Raw genomic sequence first — 24,993 nt, forward strand, 5'->3', positions numbered from 1 at the left:
CTGAAGGATGGAACTCAGTGACTGCATTTTGAACTTCCTGTATGCTACAAAGGCATTGAGACATTTGAGATCCATGATGGGTCTCCAGCCCCCCGAGGCCTTTGGTATGACAAAGAGACAGGAGCAAAACCCTGTGCCCCGCTGGTCCTCTGGAACCACCTCGAATGCACGGATGTCCAAGGTGGTGTATGGGGGATTTCATTAGGGCCTGTCGGACCTTGTCCTGAGAGACCGGACAAAAAACCTCCGGGGCGTGGAGAGGAACTCTAGTGAAAAATCTGATAGCACCCAGGAGTCCATAATGATCCCCTCCCATCGATCAGCAAAGTGGGTAAGCTGGCCTCTGATGGGAAGGGAAGGCGAGCAGTCACTTAGAGTGTCAGTATGGATTACCTTCTCCTCCTTGAAAGGGCCATTTATTTGGAAAAGGTTGTCTGCTCTGGCCTGCTTGGTTTTTGAGTATGGTGAAATTGCTGGCCAGAGTCGTCAGATCGAAATGACGGCTGTCTGAAGTATGGAGTGGGATGAAATTCACTGCACCTAGAGAGAGAAGGGACTTTCCTCTTATCTCTGGACTCGTTGAGCAGCGGCTCCAAGGCCTCCCCAAAATGTTTGTCCCCTTGAAAAGGGGCAGCAGCTAACTTATATGTCCTTTTAGGATCCGCCTGCCAATGGCGAAGGCATAGCATGCTCCTGGCTACTACAGAGGATGCCACCACTTTAGATGTAAAACGAGCCGCATCCAGAGTAGCATCTACTGAAAACTCAGCAGCAGCCACCAATTTGTTTATGTCCTGATAGACGCGTTCCTGGGCACAATCCTTTCCTACAATTGATGTAGCTACCTTAAAGATGCTCTGGTAAAGAATGAGGCCACTGTGGATGCTCTCACTGCCCAAGCAGCCACCTAATGCGAACACTGGAGAATCTGTTCAGTCTTTTTCTCTTCAGTTTTAAGTGCCTCCTCCAGCTCAGATGGTATGGCAGAGGAGAGGCCAATGCAACCACAGGGGCATCTACAATACGCAGCTGAAGAGCTGAATCAATTGTGGTGCTTACACTGTAAAATTTTCAGTCGTTGTTACTGAGGGACCTGATGTTGGAGCAGCCCACTGTTTACGTATGACAACCAGGAACAACTTTGGTGATAGAATAATGTCCATCTGCATAATTGGTTCTGTAAAAAGCATGTCCATGGAGCGAAGTCTCCTTACTGCCTCTGTGCCGGAATCAGACTCCATGCGGGCAGCATTCTTGGCCTTATATAACAGGGATTTGAATAATGTGGGGTGGAAAAGACCTGTGAACGCAGGTAACTCTGGTTTAAGGCCCTTATCCTCAGAGAGGTCCTGATCTCGCACTTCACCTTCCTCTGAAACTGAAGACCTATTATGATCCGAACGCCCCCTTGCATGGTGTTCCTGCAAGTCCTGTAGAACTAAGCTGACTTCTAATAATCTGCCATCTTCATGGTAATCAGAGTAGATGGAAGGGTTTCTGCCCAGGCGTGGAAATCCTTCCGCAAACTCCCACCTCATCGATGGTTTGGGAGATAAGGTGCTTGATGGCAGGGGAAATGTCTTCCTCCTCTGTGGGAAGGCCTGCAGCAGTAGGATAGATTGTTGCCAAGTACCAACAATTGCTGTTGTTAGGGGCCAGAGGCAGATTTGCTCCCTTCTTGGGCAGGCAGAAAAGCCTGTTCCCTTGCGCCATCTGGAGACAGATTTTGGCAACTAAGTCTGTCTCTTGAGATGTTGGAGACTTAGGAGGAGACATTTTGGAGGGAAAATTCCTCATCTCCTAAGATGGAAGATACTGGGTTCTGTCTCTCCCTCTCCTTCTGACTTCTGGAAATGAGCTTCTCCAAGGCCCTATGCCTCCTTTCCTCAGCTCTGGGGGGATTCCTGGAGGCAACAGCTTTGGTCTTTAATTTTTTTGCTGCTCCTCTGGCTGCAGATTGGAAAGCAGAGACTTCCCTAGAGTGGCTTTCTCTCAGGGCTAGTCTGTGTCCTACTGCCACTGGGCCTCTCTTAAGTTTTTTTTTTTAAATATATATATAAAATTATATAAAAGGGTATATATATACAGTCCAATCACAACAGAGTCTGCCCTGGTTCACACTGTGGACCTGTCTGCTGGGCCCAAGTCTGGGAAAAAAGGGGCACTAATTTTGTACACACAAAAGACTCATATGACTTTAAAGATGGGTGTTTTGGATCCAAATCAAATAAATATCTCAATCATTGTACACATACTTGATTTTCTGAAAAAGATAAATTTATAGTTGTGTACTGGAATTAAATTGTCCACCCTAGATGAGTTCAAATCATTAGGACCAGAGTTCTGAAGCAGCTGACAGATGTAATCTTGGAACCATTGAACCATATCTTTCTAAGATCCTGGAGCACCAGGAAATTACCTGAGGACTGGAAGAGAGCTGATGTGGTTCCTATTTTCAAAAAAAGAGAAAAAAATGGATCCAGGAAACTACAGAGCAATCAGCCTGACATCAATACCTGGAAAGATCTTGGAAAAAATAACTAAACAACAGAACTGCAAACATCTAGAAGCAGACAAAATTATAACCAGAAGCCAACATGGGTTTGTCAAAAACAGACCACATGAAACAAATCTTATTTCATTCTTTAACAAAGTGACTAAATTAGTCGACCAGTGAAATGCTGTGGACCTAGTATACTTGGATTTCAGTAAAGTACACAAGAACCTACTTCTTGATAAATTAGAAAAATATGGGATAGACAGCATCACCATGAGATAACTGGCTGACCAACTGCACTCAATGTGAAGTCCCTAATGAAACTACATCTACCGAGAGGGAATAAGTAGTGGGGTAGCCCAAGGTTCTGTCTTAGGTCCAGTACTCTTCAACATCTTCATAAACAGTTTAAATGAGGAGATGGAGGGGGAACTCATCAAATTTGCAGATGACACCAATATGGCATGAATGGCCAACATCTGAGAAGGGAGGCTCAAGATCCAGAAGTATCTTGACAGACTTGAACACAGGGCCCTATCTAACAAAATACAATTCAATGGTAAGGTTTTACATGTAGGTAAGAAAAATCAGATACACAGGTATAGAGTAGAGTCCTCTTAGGCTGTATTAACAGAGGGATAGAATCAAGATCATGTGAAGTACTAATACCACTTTATAATGCTTTGGTAAGACCACACTAGAAATATTACATCAAGTTTTGGTTGCCACAATATAAAAAAGATGTTGAGACTCTTGAAAGAGTGCAGAGAAGAGCAACACAGATGATTACAGAGGCTAGAGGTTAAAATATGTAGAAATTGGTGATGTCTTGTCTAGTAAAAAGAAGGACTGGAGTGACATGCTTGTAGCATTCCAATATTTGAAAGGATACCTTAAAGAAGAAAGAGTCAATCTATTCTCCAAAGCACTTGAAGGCAGAACAAGAAGCAATCAAAGAGAGAACCAACCTAGAACTAAGCAAAAGTTTCTTGACAATTAGAATAATTAATCTGGATATTCTGGATGCCTTCAGAAGTTGTGGGTGCTCATTCACTGGAGATTTTTACGAAGAGATTGGACAGCCATTGTCTGAAATGGTATAGAATTTTCTGCTTGAGCAGGGAATTGGACTAGAAGACCTCCAAGGTCTCTTCCAACTATGTTATTCTGTTATTCATATTTGTGAGTTCCTACAGGCTTCTGGATATCAGAAGTTATAAATATGGCTTGGCTCATCAGCCAGGCTCTTCTATTCTTTCATTTGTTGATGGGAGATATATTATTATAAGCGAAGTGCTAGCTAAGATTTATTCTCGATCACATATTAAACCAGAAAGGAGTTGGAATAGAGGATCTTTCCAACACTATTATTCTGTGCGGGATGCTACCCATTTGTAGAATTATTACAGTATATGAGTTTCTCCAAACAGAGAAATGATAATGGTTCATTTCAAATGGTTTCCCATACTGTTTGTACATACCTGCCAATTTTCTTTCTCCCAAAGGCTGTTTTTTTAATTTAATGTACCAGGAATAGACATAGCTATGAACACTCATGTGTGGTTATTCCAAAAACAAGTTGATACAGAGCAACCATTGACAGCTCTGTTATATAATTTGTTCTACTTTCTTTTAACCATTTTCAGATCAACTGCCTTCTGAAAGCAGTCTTCATATGTGCATATATTCTGTTTAAGACTATTTTTAACATTCACAAAATCTAACATTTTATTTTGTGCTGAAGTTTATTCACCTTGGGAAGAGTCTACAGAAAATGTCTATTATGTGACAGACAGAAATATCATATCAAAGTTTCATTTGGGCAAAAAATATTAAGAAGTTTGATAATCACTGGCTCTTTCACATAATTTTATAAGTTTACCATAGGGTCACCTATTTTGTTATCTCTGTGTAATTACTTTTGTTCTTTTGTTTTAATTTGCTTTCTGTTAGATTACAACTAATAAAAAATAAAAACTAGAATATCAGTATACATTTTGAAGTGGTAGTCATCCATATTGAAACACTCCTACATTTTTCCCAATTTGACTGTTTTGTGATTTTAAAGCTGTTTTCTTGGTATGGTTTGTATACAACCTCCATATACTGATAGTCCTTGATTTATGATGCCAATGATGTTAGAAATTTCAGTTGCAAAGTGAATGTAATGTTGTGATCTCATTGCATAGTGCAAAAATTCTAGCACTTCAAATTACTATCATTAAGCATATCACTATAGGTCATTAAGCAAGGACATAACATGGTCACCATTTGGAACCTTCCCCACTGTTTGTTTTGTAGGAAGATGACAAAGAAGGTTGCAAATGGCCATCAAATGACTGTGGAATGCTGCAAGATCTTCATTGTGAGCTAGGTACAAGCAACCAGATCATAATCACATTATGTCAGGGAGACTGCAATAGCTAGAATTTCAAGAACCAATACTAAGTACAGCACTATTGTAAGTTTGACTTGGTGCTGAATAAATGGTCGCTAAACAAGGACCATTCATACTTTAAACACATGACATTTTAAACCTGTTTTTATAACTTCTGCAAAAATCAGAGTTTCAATCTATTCTGATTTTTTTAAAATTTCATTTCTGAAAAGAAATGAAAACGATATGACATGCCCTTTGCATGGTTTTTTTAAAAATAACTTTCTTTAAACATTCAAGAGGAATAAAATATAAATTTTATTTCATACAAATTGTACTCTGTACATGAGAATGCCAAAATATATAAATACTTTGGCATTTCTTATGTACACACTACAATTTGTAAAATCTCAGTCATAAGTCATTTTCAATTTCCCCAAATGTTAAGACACAGGAAAAAAGTTGTCATTCTTTACTTGAATACTATAAAATGAAATTACTAATATAATCTGTAACTTTAAATACATGCTACTGCAAAAGGAGATAAATCCTTTCATTCCTGGACAGAATTAAGGGAAACTTAGCATTAATAGAAAGAATTCAAAGTTGCACCAACATGCTTTAAGACATCTAGAGAAATGAATGTTGGGAAAACAAGAAATTCTTCATTTAACATATAGAAAGTTTAGATAAACTTGCCTTTGATAATCAACTGAATAAACTGTGCTACCAGCATCAAGGGATGGTGTTGGGATATCTAGCAGGTGTCGCAGTTTATCACAAAACCGTCTAAAATAATTGGAAGTGACAACCAGCACTACCACAAATGATTTATTAGTCTTTCACTCTGCTTTTCAGCTTCCTCGGGGCCAGAATAAATAATTTACCAACTCTGTATCTTCCAATCATTAATTCTTCCCTGTGCTTCCAAACTACATTTAACTCTGCTGGGTTCAGTTGAATTAAAAAACACAATATAAAAACACTTACCTCCCCTTGCCCCAAGTACAATACAATTTTGCTGCATCTAATAATTTAAAAAAATCAAGTAAACAAATTCAACATTAGGCAAGAAGTTATTCTATCTGTGTATTTACAGACTTTAAAAAGGAGAGAAATAAGAATTAAACAAATATAGCAACAGAAAAGGAACATATTTGAAATATCTGCAATATTATTTCAAAAATAAAATATTAACTGCATTTTCTCCTATCAGTATTTGTGCTAGATCAGTTTTCTTGAATATACATGCAAATAGTTCTCCTTCTTACCTTAAATGACAAAGATTGATAAAGCAGTGTTATATTGTATAGCTTTATTGATTAGTCAATTCAGTACATTAAGAAATAATGGGTGTCAGGCACACTAAAATAAAACAGAATAAAATACAATAGAATAAAGTAAGTGACATAAAAGTGAATAAAACAATAATGAAATTACTTTTTCCCTGCAACTAAAATCATTTCGATAATTAATTGCTTCCCTGCAAGTTTAAAAAATGGTTACTTGTATTTGAAACAAAAAGTAGAATATTTTTTCAAACTAAAATAGATTTAAGAGAAAAAAAATTATTACACACAAGGTACAATTTACTTTAGAGCATAAGCTACCATATTTCTATAATGTGGCAAAAACAAAACACTAAATCTCTTCCTAAATCCATTTTTATGGAACCTGCTTGTGTCTCATTAAGTGAGTATCTGTGATTAAAATAGAGATAATTTTATGATACACAATGTATTGCATTGTTAAAGCAGCATCTGTTTATGTCAGAGGATAACATATTTTAGGGAAAAAGTACACAGATATAAAAAGCAATCCAGACTTTGATGATGTGTATCTCTCTCTCTCTCTCTCTCTCTCTCTCTCTGTGTGTGTATGTGTGTGTGTTATATGTAAACACATACACACACACTACTAAATGTTTTAAGGGGTTAAGGTGCAGGTATTTTGCATCCTTATAAAAACTCAAACTGCTTGAAACATTCAGAACAATTTTATCTACAGACAGCTTTATTTTATATCCTGTGGGACTACAGCAGCTCCTCAAATTTTAAGTGCTCAGAAAAAAAAATTTCTGTAAAACTATCAGGACTAATCAATAAGACTTTTAGCAAATGACATTGTCTGAAATGAAATATATGATTTATAAGTAAACTGTATTATTGTCATATAAATATTTCAGGGTTTATATTAGTATATGAAAATATTGTAGTGTTCATATAATAATAATCAATTTAGCAACAAAATACTCAAACTTCTTATAGTATAATATTCACACCAGAATTTTAATACTTCTGGGCATGAATAGCTTTTAGAACGGGTGAGATTCAAATGTCTCAACAACCAGTACTGTGGGTGTGGCCTAATTTATGGGTGTAGCTTGGTGATCATGTGACTGACTGGGTGTAGCTTGTATGTAAATATTGTAAATATTTTTGTAAATATTGATTTTTTTTTATTTAAAAAAGAGCAACTTTTACCCAAAATCAGGCAAAGCAGGCAGGCAGATTGAGTTGTTCACAGAATCACAGATTCACTCACAGATCTACCATTTGGCAATCTACTACCTGAATCTGCACTGAAAATAAAAGCTTCGGTCTTAAGGAAGGTTCAGCTCTACTTTTAGATTAGCTAGAAAGCAATTCTAGCTAATCTAAATCTCCTGGCACACAGCAGAACAGCCGGGGGAAAAAATAGCAACTTAACACGCAAGTTTGCCAAGAAAGGCATGAGTGGGCGGGGAGGGGTGGGGCGGAGCCAGCCAGTGGCACCATTTGCCGATTCTCCGAACTGGGCAGAATCATAACAACTGTTTCTCTAGAACCGGTCCGACCAGATAGAATCCCACCCGTTTTAGAAGCATTTTAAGACTATCTGTATATTTTTTTGTAAAAATCATAGCACTTGAATACTCTCTTGTATTCATTGAGATTTTCTATCAGAAAGTAACCTTTAATCAGTTAATGCATTTTCCTGAAAAAACAAACATTGCACTACAGTTTAGTATAAGCAAGTAACCTAATATAAAAAGAGCATTGTCTTACCTGAATGCTTCTTCTCGGCATGATGATGGAGAATCCACAGATGGGTTTGACATATGCCTTTCTGCCCAGAGACTGAGTCCGTAAAATTTTACCATGCTCCTTTGTCAACTGTCACTTTCCCAGATTAAGATGAAGGCACAGTCATCTGAAGGATTCTTTGCTGGCATTGGCTCTTCCTGTCCTAGACAAAGGACCTGACGATCTCCGGGGGGGAGTGGATTCTCCATCATCATGCCGAGAAGAAGTGTTCAGGTAAGATAACACTCTTTCTCCAGCACGTCGATTGGAGAATCCATACATGGGACATATCAAAACCTGGCTGTCCCTATGGTCCTGAGTCTCCCTATTGATATGCACTCGCTGGAGCACCCACCTGCCAAAGGCAGCCTCAGCTGAGGCAAAGATGTCCAGCTTGTAGTCGCGTACAAAGGGAGATGGTGAGGACCATGTCGCTGCCCTGCAGATCTCTTCAATCGAAGCCTGCGTTGCCCATGCGGCTGTAATTGTAGCGCTTCTAGTAGAATGGGTGGTTAATCATCTGGGAACAGGAATAGACTGTATCTCATAGGCCTTGGCTATACATGCCCTTATCCAACGGCCTATGGTCAATGAACTGTTCTTTAAATCTAGAGAAGACAGTTGGAATGAGTCAATGATTCAGATCTACAGTAAGGTGAAGCTCATTTGATACATCTACACAGTACCCTCCTCACGTCCAGAGTGTGCCATTTTTGTTCTAGTGTATGAGAAGGTCCTGGACAGAAGTTTGGCAGCACTATCTCCTGGGCTCAGTGAAACCAGGAGTTGATCTTGGGGACAAAGGAAGGATCCAGATGTAGAACTACCCTGTCTGTGTGGAAGGTGCAAAGTTCCTCTATTACAGAGAGAGCGGCCAGTTCTGAAATTTGCCTGGCCAAGGTGATGGCCACTAAAAAAGCAATATTGAATGACAGGTATCACAGACTTGTAGACCTAAGTGGCTTGAAAGGTGCTATGGTAAGAGCGTGTAGAATTTTAGACAAGTCCCAAGTTAGGTACCTGTGTATAACAGGCTGTTTCATGTTAACCGCCCCCCTTAGGAAAGAACACACTACCGGATGGTACTCTATGGATTCCAAGTCCACATAAGTCAGCACCGAAGACAAGACAGGCACTTGTCTCCGGATAAAGTTTTTAGCTAACCCTTTTTCTAGACCTTCTTGTAAAAAGTCCAGGATCTGTGAAATGGAGACAGACGTGGGGTCCAGACCGAACCTAGTACACCAACTGCAGAATGCCTTGCAACTAAGAGTTATAAATTCTATTGGTGAAAGGCCTCCTGGAAGCTTGGATTGTTTGTATCACCTTCCCTGAAAAGTTGTCCCTCATCAGGATCCTCCTCTCAAGTACCAGGTGGTCAGTTGGAGCCACTGAGGCTCTGGGTGGACCAAGATCCCCTGGCTGAGTGAGACCCTATCCTGATGGATTCTCCAAAACCAGGACACAGATGGTCTGCATACCATGGCCGTATATGAGTAATATCTCTGCCTATTCTGCTAGAAGTTTCCTATAACTCTTGGTATGATGGGAAGAGGAGGGAATGCATATAATAGCCACTTGGGCCAAGGCAGCAGAGGGTGTTGACTCCCTCTGCTGCTGGAGTCTGAAACCTCGTGAAATATCTGGGCAGTTGAGAGTGCATCGGGATGGCGAACAAGACCAGGACCAGGTGGCTGAATCTCTTGCACATTTCCTGGAAGATGTCTGGGTGCAACTATCACTCAAGAGTGGTCCAGCGTGGTCTGGCTGAAAAAGTCCACCTGTGCATTTGTCGCCCCTGAGATGTGCTCCGCCTTGATGGAACTCAGATGAGCCTCTGCCCAGAGAAATAGTTGGTCCACCTTGCGCATGAGGGACCTTGAGTGGGTGCTCTCTTGGCAGTTAATGTGCACTTTTGTGGCCATGTTGTCTGTCATGATCAGTATGTGTTGTCCTTCTACATTGGTCTGGAAGTGTTGGAGGGTGAGGTGGATTTCTCGGAGCTCCAGCCAGTTTATGTTGTTCTTTAGGTCTGCTTGAGACCATTGTCCTTGAGCCAGCTGGTGCTGGAGATGGGCTCCCCATCCAAACAGGCTGGCATCTGAGGTCAAAGTCAGGTGGCTGGGCTCCTTGAATAGTGTTCCCTTGGCTAATGCTGGGAACACCCATCACCTGAGGGACCTGAGTGTCTCTAATGGTATTCTGACTTTGGAGGTGTAATTGCTGCCCCCTGCCCTCTGGAATGGTAGCAAAAACCATTGCAGGGTTTTAAAGTGTGATCGGGCCCAAGGTACTATGACTATGCAAGAGACCATCTTTCCCAGGAGCTGTGTGAGTAAGGCCAACGGAACGAATTGTTCCATCCTGATTTGGTTGTCTAAGGACTTGATGCTGTCCTGTCGCTCCTGGGAAAGATAGATCTCATACAACCTGGTGTCTATAACTGCTCCTAGATACAGCAAACGAGTCGTTAGTACAAGATGACTCTTGAAAATTGATGGAAAATCCATGTTCCTAAAGAACACAGATTGTTGTTTCCAGATCGTTCTGAGCTACCTGGGTTGAGGAAGACTGGATGACGATGTCATTCAGGTAGCACTGGAGATGTACAGGGATTGTCCTTAGGTGCACGGCCAGTGCTGGTAGAACTTTTGTGAAGGACCTGGGAGCAGAGGCTAGGCCAAATGGCAGAGCTCTGTACTGGAAATGATGGCCCGAGTAACAGAATCTGAGGTACCATCGGTGCAGGGGGAGAATGGAGATGTGGAGGTAGGCCGTCAAATCGATGGAAGTCAGGAGGTCATCCAACCTGATGCCATCCAAGATTGACTGTAGAGAATGCATTTTGAACCTCTTGTATGTCAAATGGACATTCAATTTTTTGAGGTCCAGAATTGCTCCTCATCCTCACCGAGGACTTTGGAACTAGGAAGAGTATTCAGTAGATGATCTTCCGGAACTGGCTCGATGGCCTGGATGTCCAGTAGGTATTGAATTGCCATGTCCATAAGATCCCTCTTGGTGGAATTCTTGGAGATGGGGCAACAGATGAAGTGCCTCGGACGAATGGAGAGACATTCCAGAGTTAAGCCAAATCTTAAGGTATTCAGAACCCACAAGTCTGTTGTAATTTTCTCCCACTGGGGGGTAAATAAGAGTTAGATGCCTGCCAATGGGAGGAGGGCTCTGGCAGTCACTTGAAGTGGAGAAAAGGACAACCCCTTGATACACGAAAGGGCCGCTTGGCCTGAGGTTGTTGCCTGTCCCTAAAGGCCGATCTGTCTAGTTGTCGGTCAGATCTTGGATGGTAAGGGAGTTGAAATTTAGGGTGGTCAGTACCAGTGTCTGGTGGATGAAAGGAAAACCGATGGCCATAGGATGAAGCCTTCTATCTGCCCATCTGGTGATAGAGGACAGAACTTTGCATTTGTCCTTGTTCTCATTGAGGGATGGGTTCAAGGCCTCTCCAAAGAGAGAGGAACTCTGTAAGGAGCTAAAGCTAATCTCCATTTTGACTTGGCATCCGCTTGCCATTGGCGAAGCCATAGCAGACGGCAGGAAGTGATGTTGGAGGCGAGAGCCCTGGAGAAGAACTGAGCACCATGTAGGAAGGAGTCAGTCGAAAACTCGGCCACTGCCACCAGCTTGTTGATGTCCTGTATATTTGGGTCTCCTCTGTGGGAACTCTAGCCTGCAACTATTTTAGCCAAAGTAAGGAAGTCCTGACAAAGAATAAAATGACAGTGGCCACCTTTACTGCCCAGGCATTGGCTAGGTGTGTTTGGCGAAAATTTAGTTCCATCCTTCTGTCCTTTGCTTCTAGGGCCTCTGCAATGTCCCCAGAGATTGCTGAAGGGGAAACCAGAAAAGCTAACAGGTCATCTACAGAAGGTAACTCTAAAGTGTTTGATAAGACAGGAGCCATGTTGAAAAATCTCCTGTCATTTCCTCCCAGTTTGGGGAAGGTGCCAGGTTGGTTCCACTGCCTCTGAACCACATCCAAAAAACTTTGGGTCATGGGATGTTCTCCTGCGTTACAACAGGTTTGGAAAACACAGTATTATCCAGCATCTGAGGATCCAATGGTTCCACAAGTGCAGAGGGTGTAGTTCCAATTTGGGCCGTGGCCCTGGCCTTATGGAGGAGAGACTTAAATAGTGCTGGACGGAAGAATCCAGTGAACGAGGGGGGGGTCAGGGGAAAGGTCAAGGTCATCGTCCGAAAACCCTTGCTCCCTCTGGTCCTCATCCTCTATTACTGGTGCCCTGCTTCTAATAGAATGGGTGGGAGATGTAGACCCATGTGACTGTCCCATCTCCAAGGGGAATTGATACTGATGGGACAGTTGTGGAGGAGGTTCAGAAATTACAGAGGCAGAGCATCCCCCAAACTGAAGAGTGGTGGCCACACCCCCTGAGAAATTGCCTGTGAGATGAGAAATTAAAGTTCCTCAGACAGGCCGGATCCCTGGCTATCTACTGGGCGCAGCTCTGCCGCAGTAGAGGTAAATGTTGCCTCAGATTAGGTTGCCTCCCTAACCTGAGGTTCAGCCACATCTGTTGCTATGCAGGCAAAGAGCGACAGTTCTGCCTCATCCTGATTATCTGTTGGAAAAAAAGACAACTGTTCTCTAACACCCTCTGATGACCAGTTCATAGAAACTGCAACATTAGTCTGCAGGATTTGCTGAGGGCGGGAAATGACTGTTTCTGTCAAGAGAAGAGAGGATATACTTTCCTGCTCTGCTATCTTCTCAGCTCTGGATTATTGCTTCTCCAGAGCCTTCTGTCTCCTGCTGGCATCTTTCTCTTCAGCTCTTGATGGTTTCCTAGAATAGATGGCCTTAGCCTTGATTTTATCAGTTGCATCTTGGCTGGCTGACCTAGCTCTTCTGGAGCTGGTCTTTTTGCTGAGAGCTGATGTGGAGGTTCCTTGCCCTTCCATGCTGTCTGCTGACAGGATCTGTTCAGCCATTTTGACAGCTTTCTTAGCCCAAGTAAGAAACTGCCTTGCCTGCAGCAGAACACTGCTGCCCTGTTCTTCAATGGATGGCAGTTGCTCTTATTAAAATAAGGCTAAGTTGGGCTGGGCCTCTGTGACGGCAAAACCATGAAGATGGGGTAGCCAGCATGCACCTCCTGTAGCCACACGTCTCTTGGGCTGCCTGAATTAGAACAAGCTGTCCGGATGGAGATTTTGACAGCTGAAGATCACTGGGGATCTAAACAGCTTCCCAACTAGCCCGTGGTAATCAGTCAGTGAATTACAATGAAGCCACTAAAGCCGCGAGGTTGGGGCACTTAACAAGCCCAAAAAACAGTTGTTAAGCAGCTGTGGAGCTTCAGACAAGCAGCACCTTGGGCTAGCGGCACCTCAGGCAAGCATTGGGCTTCCCTCATGTGGGAGATTACTCCTCTTTTGATGCAAGGCTGGAATCGAAGTTTGGCTAGAGGGAACAGCTGCATCGATAAACGGACGGAGAAAAGCTTCCACAGCACTTTGACAGCGCTGAGAATTCAAACCTGCCAGCACAAGATGTCAGAATGAAGAATCCAGTGTTTCTACTAAAAGATTTGAGAGCCAGTCTTTTGCCATGTCCCTATGGGGCAAGACTGAGTTGTGAACTGGGAAAGTAACAGTTGACAGAGGGGCATAGTAAAAGTTTAAGGACTCAGTCTCTGGGCAGAAATGTATGTGTCAACCCCATGTGTGGATTCTCCAATCGACATGCTGGGATCTCCAGACAAAAAATTATGTATTCAAGATTTTGAAAACAGACCTCTTCCTTTCATGCCAAAATTCTAGTTTTGCTTTTTCCATTTAAACATTTATTCAAAACTTAAATCAAACATCATCTTAAAAAAAGATATGCGGTACTTCTACAGATTTAGAGGAGGCATCCCTTCCAGTATGAGAGGATGTCTTTTAACTCATCTGTTCTCTTTATTAATAGTGGTCTTAAAAATAACCTTTAAAGCAAAAATCAATCAGTCAATGTCTGATTAATTAAATGAATAGACGAAATTCTTAAAATTAAAAATATAACCGACATGAATGCCATGATCTACTTTTCATCTATTAACATATACTTTATACACTTAGGAAAATCGCTGTATTTATTCAACTGATTGCAACTATTTTGTGCTACAATTATATTTCTTTATAAAAAAAACATATGAATGCTTCTCAAGTCCAGCACCTTGTCCATATTGCGAGAGAAGATAACAGGACAAAGTAAGGAATTGCTAGTATTGGGAAAGTATAGTGTGGCTTTGTGACATAGGACCACTAAAGCAGTCATGAAAGTCATCCTAGGTCGCCTTGAAATGACCTGATTAAAGGGGCTTTGGTGAAGTTGCGACAGGCTCAGCAAGCTGACAATATATTATCATATATAGCTACACAAATCCAAACAAGGTACAAATGGACTGATCCAATGCGAAATGTTTGAAGCAGTATCAAAGGGTCAAGTGATAGGACACAGCACAGAACAAAATAGGAACTTTGAATATGATCTTATTTCCTAACGGGAAATAAAACAGAAGAAATATGAGAAATAATAGAAAAGAGAGATAAAGTTAATGGGGAAATTATCTGAACTAACTAGCTGAAGTAAGTTGCAACTGATATGATAGTAAGAAAGTTCATAAAGAATACTTGTTTATCTATCCAGGAGACACAGCAAAGAATGGAATGGGCTTCTTGGTACATCCAGAACAGAAATAATGGAAATCTGAAAAGTTTTCCCTACACATAGTAACAGAAGGATCAAGCATAAAACAAACATCACAGTTCAAATATTTAGGAACAATGTTTACTGAAGATGGAAAATTTGCCAACAAGATTAATATATGATGCAGTAAGGCAAACCAAGTATTGGGAGAGCTAGCTGCACTCCTACAATTTAAGGCAGAATAGATTAGTACAAAGAAACATTGCATACAAAACATATTCATCCCCATCTTATATTATCAGCACCAAAATGGACACTAATGCATAAATGAAAGTTAGTTACAATGGAAAGTAAATGTTTGAGGAAAGCTGTTGGGGTGACTAAAAGGAATGAAACAGAATCCAATTACAAGGAAAGGATTGGAATAGAACCAGTATTAAACTACATACAAAAGCAGCAAATAAGGTAGTTTGCCCATCTGTAAAGAATATCTGGGGATTCCATACCATGCAAGACATACATAAAAAAAAAATAGGAGGTCAAAGAGCAAGAGGCAGGCCCAGGAAAAGTTGGAAAGACAACATAAAATATATGCTACAGCAGTATCAAATAACACGAGACCATGAGAAGTGCAAGAACCAAAACTTTTTCTCCCTCAACATCCAAAGTGGAAAAGAAGAAGAAGAAAGAAGAAACTGGATGTCCACCCTGCCAAAGCTAAGTCGCTCTAGGAAAAGAAGGAAAAATTTCAATTCAACAAGTGCTATATTATCTCAAATATTTCTTCTTCAGAGAGCAAACTAAAATGAAGTAAGATTCTGAAGTTACCTGCATTGGATAAATTTAAGCCACTGATTTATGTCTTTGATGCAAAACTGCACTAAATCTACACCAGAGGATATTCTGAACTTGGAACAGGCCAGATTATTTTTTTCCATTCTTCCATCCTTTTCTACCAGTGCAATCAATGGCAGAAAATGTAAAGATTTTAGTCCAAGAGATGCGATAAACATCAAATTACTTCTCTCTGGATTAGATTATATTTTAATATTTGCACTGTATTCTTCCTGTTCTTTCAATGTTTACAATAATTCTCTTTTTTAAAAAAAGCTTATCCCTTATATAATCTTTGTTCTGCTTGTTTGCGCTAAAAATGATTTCTGCATTGCTAAGTATCTTAGTTCTACTGCCATCTGAACATTATTTGACCACTTTCCTTAACCAAGAATTTTAAACATAAGTTGCTACTTGCAGTTGGATCCTTCTTGTTTCTTCATACTAAACACCTTGACTGAATTAGTGCTATTGTTTTTCTTCAATTATTTGTCAGCTTTGGAATCGTTATTAAAAGCTGCCACACAGCTGCGGAGGATTGGAGGGGGCTGATGTTGTTTGAGTAGCTCTCAGTAGACAAAATAGATTCTTTAGTAATTCAAGGTCATTGTGAATGGCACAAGAATTGGGTCTGAAGGGGGATTGGTTCACGTGATATATGATGTGGGGAAAAGGGGATGGTTTGTAGGTTGGGTCCTTGTGGGAAGTCTGGGTGGGGGACTTTAGTTTCAGAATTCCACAGAGGTACCAAGTTTCTATTCTAATAAAAGTACTTTGAGATTATGGTTGTCTTGGAGTTAGTGGCTGGAATGGATAATCTCTGGAACTCTGACACTATTTTTATTTTTTTACTGAAAATTTTTACTGGTGTTATTTTCAATTTTTAATTGTATATTGTATATTCATATACTTACATAATATTTTCAATTTATATCCATGGATCCTCTTTTAAATTATTCTCCACTATATTTAATCCACCAAATTCATCATTTCCTTGTCATGCTTCTTATTTCTGAATTCCATACTAATCCCTCCATTTTTTAAATCTTGAATTCTGATTCTTTTTCATTATTTTTTCTTAAGTTATATTATGCTTCTTTCAAGCTTTTGAGGAAGATTTTCATATGATCAAACATGCTATGTAAAGTATTTTTGCTAGCTTCTTTTATTTATAGCTTTTGGTCTATATTTCAAAGGGTTCCAGATTGAAAGATACAAATCTAAAGCAACAAGTAGTTTACAAAAAAGTGGTGTTGGTAGACTTACCAGTGAACGCCCTTTCTAAATATGCTGCAAGAGAGTCTAGCATTGGGATATGACTCAACCCTCTGATGTCATAGATCTGAATCTGCCACTATAAAAAGCGAGCCTCTGCTGAGAGCTCCAGCTTTTCTGGCAAAGAACTTGACATAGATTATTTCTGGAATACAAAACCAACAGTGAGAATACCCCCCCCACACCCAAAACAAGGCCAGATGGCCCCAGGGTGGGGTTGGACGCTCTTGCAATGTGTTTAGAAAGGGCATTCACTGATAAGTCTACCAACGCCACTTCTCCAGAATGCTGCTTCAAGAGTCCAGCACTGGGACATACCAAAGCCGGCATGCCCCAGGGAGGGCCTCCGTCGGGTCCAATCAATCTGACTCTGGAAGTACCCTCTGGAGTACCCTTCGTCCAAATGCTGCTTCTGCAGAAGCAAAGGAATCCAGCTGATAGTACCGGATAAATGGAGAAGTCGAAGTCCAGGTAGCCACCTTACAAATCTTGATAGGTGCCTGGATAGCCCAGGCTGCTGAAGTCGCTGCACTCTGAGTAGAGTGTGCCGTCAGTTTCTTGAGAGCTGTCAGGTCCAAAGTCTCATAGGTGGTAGAAATGCACACCTTTATCCACCTGCTTAACATGGGAGATGAAGCCTTAGACACGTTGAAAAGACACAAACATTGCTTCGGTTTTGCAAAAGGGAGCAGTGCGTTTTAAATAAATCCAGGGCAGCCTTTTCACATCCAATGTGTGCCACTTATGTTCCAACATATGTTGGGGCTTGGGGCAAAAGTCAGGTAGTGCAATGTCTTGTGTCCTATGGAACCAAGAATTAATTTTTTGGCACAAAGGAAGGGTCCAAACATAACACTACCCGGTTCTCATGGAAAATACAGAGATCGGGCCCCACAGAAAGGGCTGCAAGTTCAGAAACCCTTCTGGCTGACATAATTGCAACCAGGAAGGCTACCTTCAGGGGTCAAGGGATGAAGGCCCACCGTACGTAAGGCTTCAAATGGAGGACCCGTGAGGGCCTGAAGCACCTTAGGGAGATCCCAAATGGGTTACCTATAGATGAGGGTGAAGATTAGAGGCTCCTTTCAATAATCTACAGACGGATGGGAGATGGGAGGGGGCGAATACTTATCCCATGACAAGACTGACACTAAGGCCGCCACCTGTCAGCAAAGAGTGTTTGGTGCTAGCCCCTTATTCAACCCATCCTGAAGAAAATGTAACACCTCTGGGACAGATGCTGAAGTAGGGTCCTGGGACCTGTGAGAGTACCACCTACAGAACTTCCCTCCATGTGGCATCGTAAAATCGGTTGGTTGATGGTTTACGAGAAGTCTTGATGGTCTCAATGATCCTGTCAGAGAGGTTGGAATCTCTCAACCGCCATGCAGCTAGTTGGAACCACTGGTGTTCCAGATGTAGAAGGGCCCCTTGGGTGAGTGAGATCCTGTTGGCTGGGATTCTCCACAGTCTCTGAGTCGACAAGTTCAGTAGGTCAGCGAACCAGGGCCTCCTGGGCCAATGTGGTGCCAGAAGTACTCACTCCGCTTTCTCTTCCAACATTGTCCGAATGACAGCTGGAATGATTGGAAGAGGGGGAAAGGTATAAAGGAGACCTGGAGGTCACTTGCTCCAAAGTGCATTGGTCCCCTCCGCTCCCTGGGTCAGAAACCTGGAGAAGAACCTGCCTACCTGTGCGTTCTGGGGAGTGGTGAATAGATCCACCACTACTGGAGGTCTGAATATGAGGGACAACTCTTGGAACAGGGCAGGATGGAGGCTCCACTCCAAGTGGTCAACTTGAGTCTGATTCAACCAGTCTGCCTGGGAATTGTCAACCCGAGATGTGGTCTGCAGTAACTAAAGCTTTGTGAAGTAGGAGCCTGAATAAAGAGGGTTTGTAGACAGCCGCTGATGTGGGCTGCTCCAGCCTACTCTCTTCTTCTGAGAGATAGGGATCCCTGAGTTCCCCCTCCTCTTCCTCTGACATAGATGATCTGCTATGCTCTGAGGGATATAAGGAACCTCTATCTTCCTGTCCTTCCCAGCTAGAGAGATTGGGGTACATGAAATCCAGGGGTTTGGAGATCTCCCTCTGTGGAGGGGCGGTTCCCTGATAGAAGGCAGAGAGGATGCTAAGGACCCCAGCTGCTGGGCTGAGGAGTTGCTGGAACCCCTCAGCGATGCCCTGCCTGACTGCCACAGAGACTATAGATTAGATATCTTGGGGCCTAGTGTCTGGGGGGGGAACCATGGGGCGAAGCCCAGCCGCAGTGGGGGTAAAAGAGGCCTCCACCCTAGGCCTATGTCCCCCTTGGGGAAAAAAATCCCTGAGGATTGTAAATTCCAGTATCCCAATTAGCAGGCCTGAAGCAAGGCTCAGACCTGCTGAGGTCTTAGGGAAAGGAGCCTCATCAGACCTCTCAGGGGATCATGCCTGAAGGTGACTTACTAAACTACCTTCTGATCCTCTTGCTCCAGGGGCCTGATCAGTATAGGCCTGAGACTCTCCTGACTAATAAAGGCCCTGTTCCTTTAAAAGTTGGACAATTCTGGCAAACTTTTTTTCTAGTGCAGCATGCCTCCTCCTTTCAGCTCTAACTTCTGATTTTGACATTTTCTTGGGAATAAGGGCTTTGGCCCTGATCTTCGCTGCTGCCAACCTATTGGCTGAAAGAACTCTTGGACGCCTTCTCTTGAGAGACCTTCTTGATACTTCAGGGCCTTGAGAGGCTTGCCTATTTGATGGTCCTGGCTGGGCCCAGTCGTTCTCCATTTCTCTAGAAATAAAGGTGCTTGTCGCTTTTTAGCTGTTTGTGAAGATATCAGAAGACCACAGTAATAAATCTACAACTCCAGAGACAATAGCTCTTAATGTCACAGAGCTGAGTCAAAAAGCTGGGGCTGTCAGCAGAGGCTGGCTTTTTATAGTGGCAGACTCAGCTCTATGACATCAGAGGGTAGAGTTATATCCCAATGCGGGGCTCTCGAAGCAGCATGGTGGAGAATGCACTGTTCATGATGATTAAAATTTGATGAAAGGACCAAGTATTAAACAAATTTAAACCATTATGTTTGATGTAACAATTTCAACCAGAAAAATGAGTTCCTTTGTTCTCTAATGTAAATGCTAAAAAGAGATAAAGTTGAGCATTTTGGTTTTTGAAGAGGTGGCTTAGATCTTGCACGCATACACAAATTATCATGAAACAAATTGCCATTTTCAGAAAATAAACATATTTATAAAAAAAACAAAGATTAAAAGACACAGACTATGAATATGAATTAAGGATAGTAAAGAAAAAAGAAAGAAAAATGCAGATGTTTCCTCTTCTTACATAGTTAGTAAACAGTACTATTTAGGTTCTTGAAATGTCAGATACAGCAATGTGCAAAATTATAGTTTACATTGAAACTACAGGAAGGAAAATACACATGTAATTATTATAAAAGAAGAACTAGTTATGTCCAGTAAGTGATTTTGGTGCTTTCCTCTGAAAAGCTGCTACATGATACTGAATTCATTGAATTTTTCTGCAGTGTTAACATTTTAACATATTAACATTTTTCCATCCCACTGTTCCATTAAGAAACATTCAATGTAGTCTAACAATAATAAAAGCAAATTAAAACAATAGCATCCACCTCCCAAAAAAATCTGCTTAAGGCTTTAAATGCCTCCCTGAATAATAAAAGTGTTCATGAGAGGGGTGCATGTCTATGATCTGCTCTGTCCCAGATCAGAGAAGTGGGGGAACAGTCACCACTGAGATGCATTCTGTACATGTTCAGTCATGGAATTGTAAGAAACATTTTATTAAAGAAATTATCTAAAAGATTAAACATTTTCAATTTTTATTACAAAACTGTAAGATATTGAAGTGAAGAAATCATAAACATATAATCAATTCAAAACTGGAATTAAAAATAAATATTTGAATATTTCAGTAACCACTAATATGTCTTTTCTATATTCCAACTGCTCAAAGTGGCATTAAACCAATAGCTTCTTTCCTAAAATTATGAATTATGGTCAACCAGAAACTCTCATAAATCAACTGGTAAATATGTGAGTGTGAAAAACATTCTGGTTTAAGTTGACCTCCGGCTGTGCTTCACTTGTCATAATTATAAAGTAGAAATACTCGAGGCTTCTACATAAATGTTCCAGTATTACCCTCATTAGTATTATAATATGTAGTTCAGGAAGCACTTACGGCTCGTATAAGTGAATAACAGAAGACACTGCAGCGTTAAACATCAATGCCTTACAGACCATTTCAACAATCAATTTTATATTCTGAGGAAAAATTACAGAGTTCCAAAGAATTTCAGCTTCAGATTAAAAGGTGAACTCAAATTAATTAATTAAGCAAAAGGCAAAGATTACTTGCATTGTAATGTGAAGATATATCAGTTTGATTTAGAGAGTGGGAAATTATTATTAAACATTGCAGTCTGATCTTTGTAAATATGAGTTGTAAATGTTTATTTAAAAAGCTCTGAAAGGTATCACATGAACATGGAATACCTGACTCCAGCAAATATAAATCTATATATACATATATAAATATATTTTATAAAAATGTGTATCAAATGCAACTATCTAAAGCTATTATTGTCTAAAGGCATTCATCTAACACTAGAGAAAAACTGTAGACATATACTATACACAAGTTTTTATCAATGTATATAAATCAAAGGAAACAGCTTCCTTTAAAGCAAGCATATGAAAATACTAAAGCAGGATACCAATTAAATATTCATACATTCAATATTTCAAAATCAGGAATTTAGATATACACATGCATAATTTAAATTATATAGTGAAACCCATCTGCAGAGGCCTTTTCTACTGTATTTTAGCAACAACCTAACTCGAAATATACAACTAATCCTTTCTCATTATTTAATTTCTACACTTTCAAACCAAGGGAAATAACACCACATTGGATTAACAATTAAATAGTGTTATTAAATCAAAAAGTAAACAGAAAGTAAAAAAAATGGATTATAAAATGTTTATAGTTGTTAATGAAAGCAAAAATAATTCATACCTGTGTGACTTAGTCCCTGACTGAGACTATTGATTTAATGACCTTCAGAATTACCATGGTGCTAAAAAGAATGACCCATTATGATTCGTCTTCATATTTGACTTTCATACGTCGCTGTGATCATCTGATCAAAATTATTGATGTATTTATGGCATCATCTGGGAATGGCATGGGCAGATGGGTCACATGATTGCCATTTGCCTCCTTCCCAGGGGATTTCTGATAAGCAAAGTTGAAGGGGAAAGTCAGATTCTCTTAACAACCTATGATTTGCTTAACAACTATAGTAATTTGCTTATCAACAGCGGCAAATTGGTTATAAAACTGGATGACTCACTTAACAACTGTATTCTTGATGTCACAGTTCTGCTACCAATTTTGGTCATAAGTCAAGGACTACCTGTAATACTTATGTTTAAAAATTATTTTATTTACCTTCAAAAAGGATATGTCACTTTTAGCTTTCAAAACTATTGTGTTCAGTTTTAACTGTTGTTTTAATTTGAAGTGCCATTTTTCTTTGTTTAAACAATGCCTAATACAGTGATGGTGAACCTATGGCACGCGTGCCAGAAGTGGCACGCAGAGCTATTTCTCCGGGCACACGGAGCCACAGCCTGTTGCTCTTCCAGGTTCCGGCACGCCGGCCAGCTGGACTTCACGTGCGCATGTGCACCAAAAACCAGAAGAACAGCTGCCTGGCGTGCATGTGCGCACCAAGAAGATAATCTTGTTTCCAGCACGCGCATGTGCGTCGGCCACCTGGTCTTCTGGTGCGCATGTAGGCGCAAAGACCAGCAATGGGAATAGTATCGGACATGCATGCCAAAAGACTCGGAGAGGGGCAGAGCTATTGGCCGGGACGGGCAGGCCAGGGCTTCCCTCCCTCTCCACCTGAGTGGGATTCTTGTGCATCTCCAGCCCAGAGCACCTGTGCTCTGTGCTCCAGAGCACCTGGCCAGATTGGGCACCCCAGAAGATCTAGCCGACCCCCACACAGACCCCCCTCTTTTGCCAAGGAGGCATGGACACTTCTGTCCCCAGCATTCCTCCTACCCAGCTCAGCTCCTGCGCCTCCCCAGAAGAGCAGCAGCGGCAGCTGCAGGGGGAAGGGTAGGAGTGACCAGCTGGCCACCACAGCCACTCCCATGCCGGCAAGCCATACAGGCAGCTCGCCTCCCTGCCAGCAGCTCCTCCAGCATCCTGCCTGGAAGCAGCTGCACAACAGCTGCCGGAGGCGAGGGGGCAGGAAGGGTAAGGATAGGAGGGCCAGGGCTTCCCTCCCTTCTTGTACAGACCCAGTCGATTTGGCCAGCAGCTCTGCTCCCCTTGCTCTTCTGGGTTCTGGTGTGCTATACAGCTCAGGCATAGGGCAGCTGTCACTCCTGCCCTTTCCCCTGCAGCTGCCCCTGTTGCTGCTGCTCTTTTGGGGAGGAGGGGCTGCGCAGAAGCTGAGCTGGGTGAGAGGAATGCATGCCAGCTGGGAAGTGGTAAGAGGCGTGTCGGCCGGGAAGCTGTCACGCTCCCTTGGAAGAAGTGGCAGAAGAGTAGCTGCGCTGGCTTGTTCTGAGGCCGGGAAGGTGCTCTGACTTTCCAGTGAAGGGAGGCCATAGTGTGTATGTCCCGCCACCTGACGGAGACAAGGTGGGGAGGGAGGTGCAAGGACCCCCAAAAGACAAGGCAGAGCCAGCACATGCACACAGGACAACTGGGCTTTGTGCACACATACACACCAGAAACCAGGTGCCAATGTGCATGCGCGCGCCAAAAAATAAAAGATCTGGTTTTCAGACCACGCATGCACATGCACACCCATTTTGGCACTCTACTGAAAAGATTTGCATGTGTTCCCGTTTTGGCACTCAGTGCCGAAAAGGTTTGCCAACACTGACCTACTTAGCTAGAAGCATTGTATCATCCTTTTCATTAGCTTTTCCTCACATTTCTTCTTTTACCTTCTCAGTAAGGCACATCTTTCACACATCTTTTGATCTTTGCATTCTGCTTTTAAATTCATTTAAATTCATTCATTCAGCATTCATTTATGCTATTTACCCACTGCTTGTTTTAAAATATATATAAAAGCAAAAACCACCATCAGAAGTAAGAAACATCATGTAAGGGATTATTAATTCTATGATAATAAGTAAAAGACCAGTCTTAATTTCAGAGGCAGCTACCCACAGATCATACCATGCCGGTGGGGAGGGGGAGATTGGCACATATGGCATATTATTTGAAAATATGAAAGATTTAAGAATATATTGTTTTGCAGGCAACATGGATCTAAACCACAACATTTCACAACCAAAATCAATTTGAATGAGATTGGTGGTTTTAAATGAATCAATCAATTAAACAAACAAACAAACAAAGTGATAGACAGGGTCTTTGCCACTGTACATTGTACTTTGATTTTAGCCACTGTAACACTGAAAAGAATATAATTACCCCAATAAACACATCATTCCCACCCTGGGCTCTATGCAGACCTGTGTTTAGTTTAAGGGTCAAAACCTTGTAAACAGACAATTATTTAGATAGTTTGACGTCTGCATTCTTCTATGCAACAATTTATTATAGATTCCATGTGCCATAGAACCCAGTGTGTTATAATCAAGCATTATATTTACTATCAGAACAAACTATTTGAGTCCCATTCTTTGCACACAAATACGAGAAATAAATAAAGCTAAAAGTTATTAACATACCAAGGAAACACGGCCCCAATCTACCTATATATTATTAAAACTCTTGTCATAACTTTTAATTGGGTGAACTGATGTATCATAAGGCAACAACTTTTGATCCAAGCATCTTAAACAGGCTAACTTATCCAATGTGCAGGAAATCCAGGACTTATGATTCCTATGACTAAGAAAAGGACAGTGGTGACTGCTCAGTGTTGGACTGAAATCACACAATTCTCATTTTCAGCATGCTGTGACAGTTTTCCAAGCATTCTCACAATTCCTTGCTCCCTTCCTACCTAGCAGCAGCCATTATTTTCAAGTAGGGGTGGAATGGGGAAGGAGGAAAGCGGGGAAGGAAGGAGAAACAGGGACATATGAACCTCCATTCACATTGCTCTTTACCCAACATCTCTGATTCATGCAGCACCTTTCTTACACTCCCAAGCATCATTCCCAATTTACTTCCAAGCATCACTTCCCTTCTGTAGCAGCCAGTTACCTGCCTTTGGATTTTTACACGTT

At 41.4% G+C, this 24,993-nt stretch overlaps 1 protein-coding gene across 6 annotated transcripts in view; it reads right to left on the reverse strand.

Moving 5' to 3' along the window:
• The window catches only part of TBC1D5 (TBC1 domain family member 5), a 438,974-nt gene that overhangs the window by 386,194 nt on the left and 27,787 nt on the right, over window positions 1-24,993 (reverse strand). For 2 of the 6 annotated variants that reach the window (XM_087917674.1, XM_087917671.1), the window contains exon 3: window positions 5,865-5,901. The exons of the other annotated variants lie outside the window; for them this stretch is intronic. The gene's annotated coding sequence lies outside the window, so the exon portion shown is untranslated. The remainder of the gene's footprint in view (window positions 1-5,864; window positions 5,902-24,993) is intronic. 6 annotated transcript variants of the gene reach the window in all.

Source organism: Pseudonaja textilis, chromosome Z (assembly GCF_049901715.1).
Source record: "Pseudonaja textilis isolate UNSWEBS1 chromosome Z, rPseTex1.2, whole genome shotgun sequence".
NCBI lineage: Eukaryota > Metazoa > Chordata > Lepidosauria > Squamata > Elapidae > Pseudonaja > Pseudonaja textilis.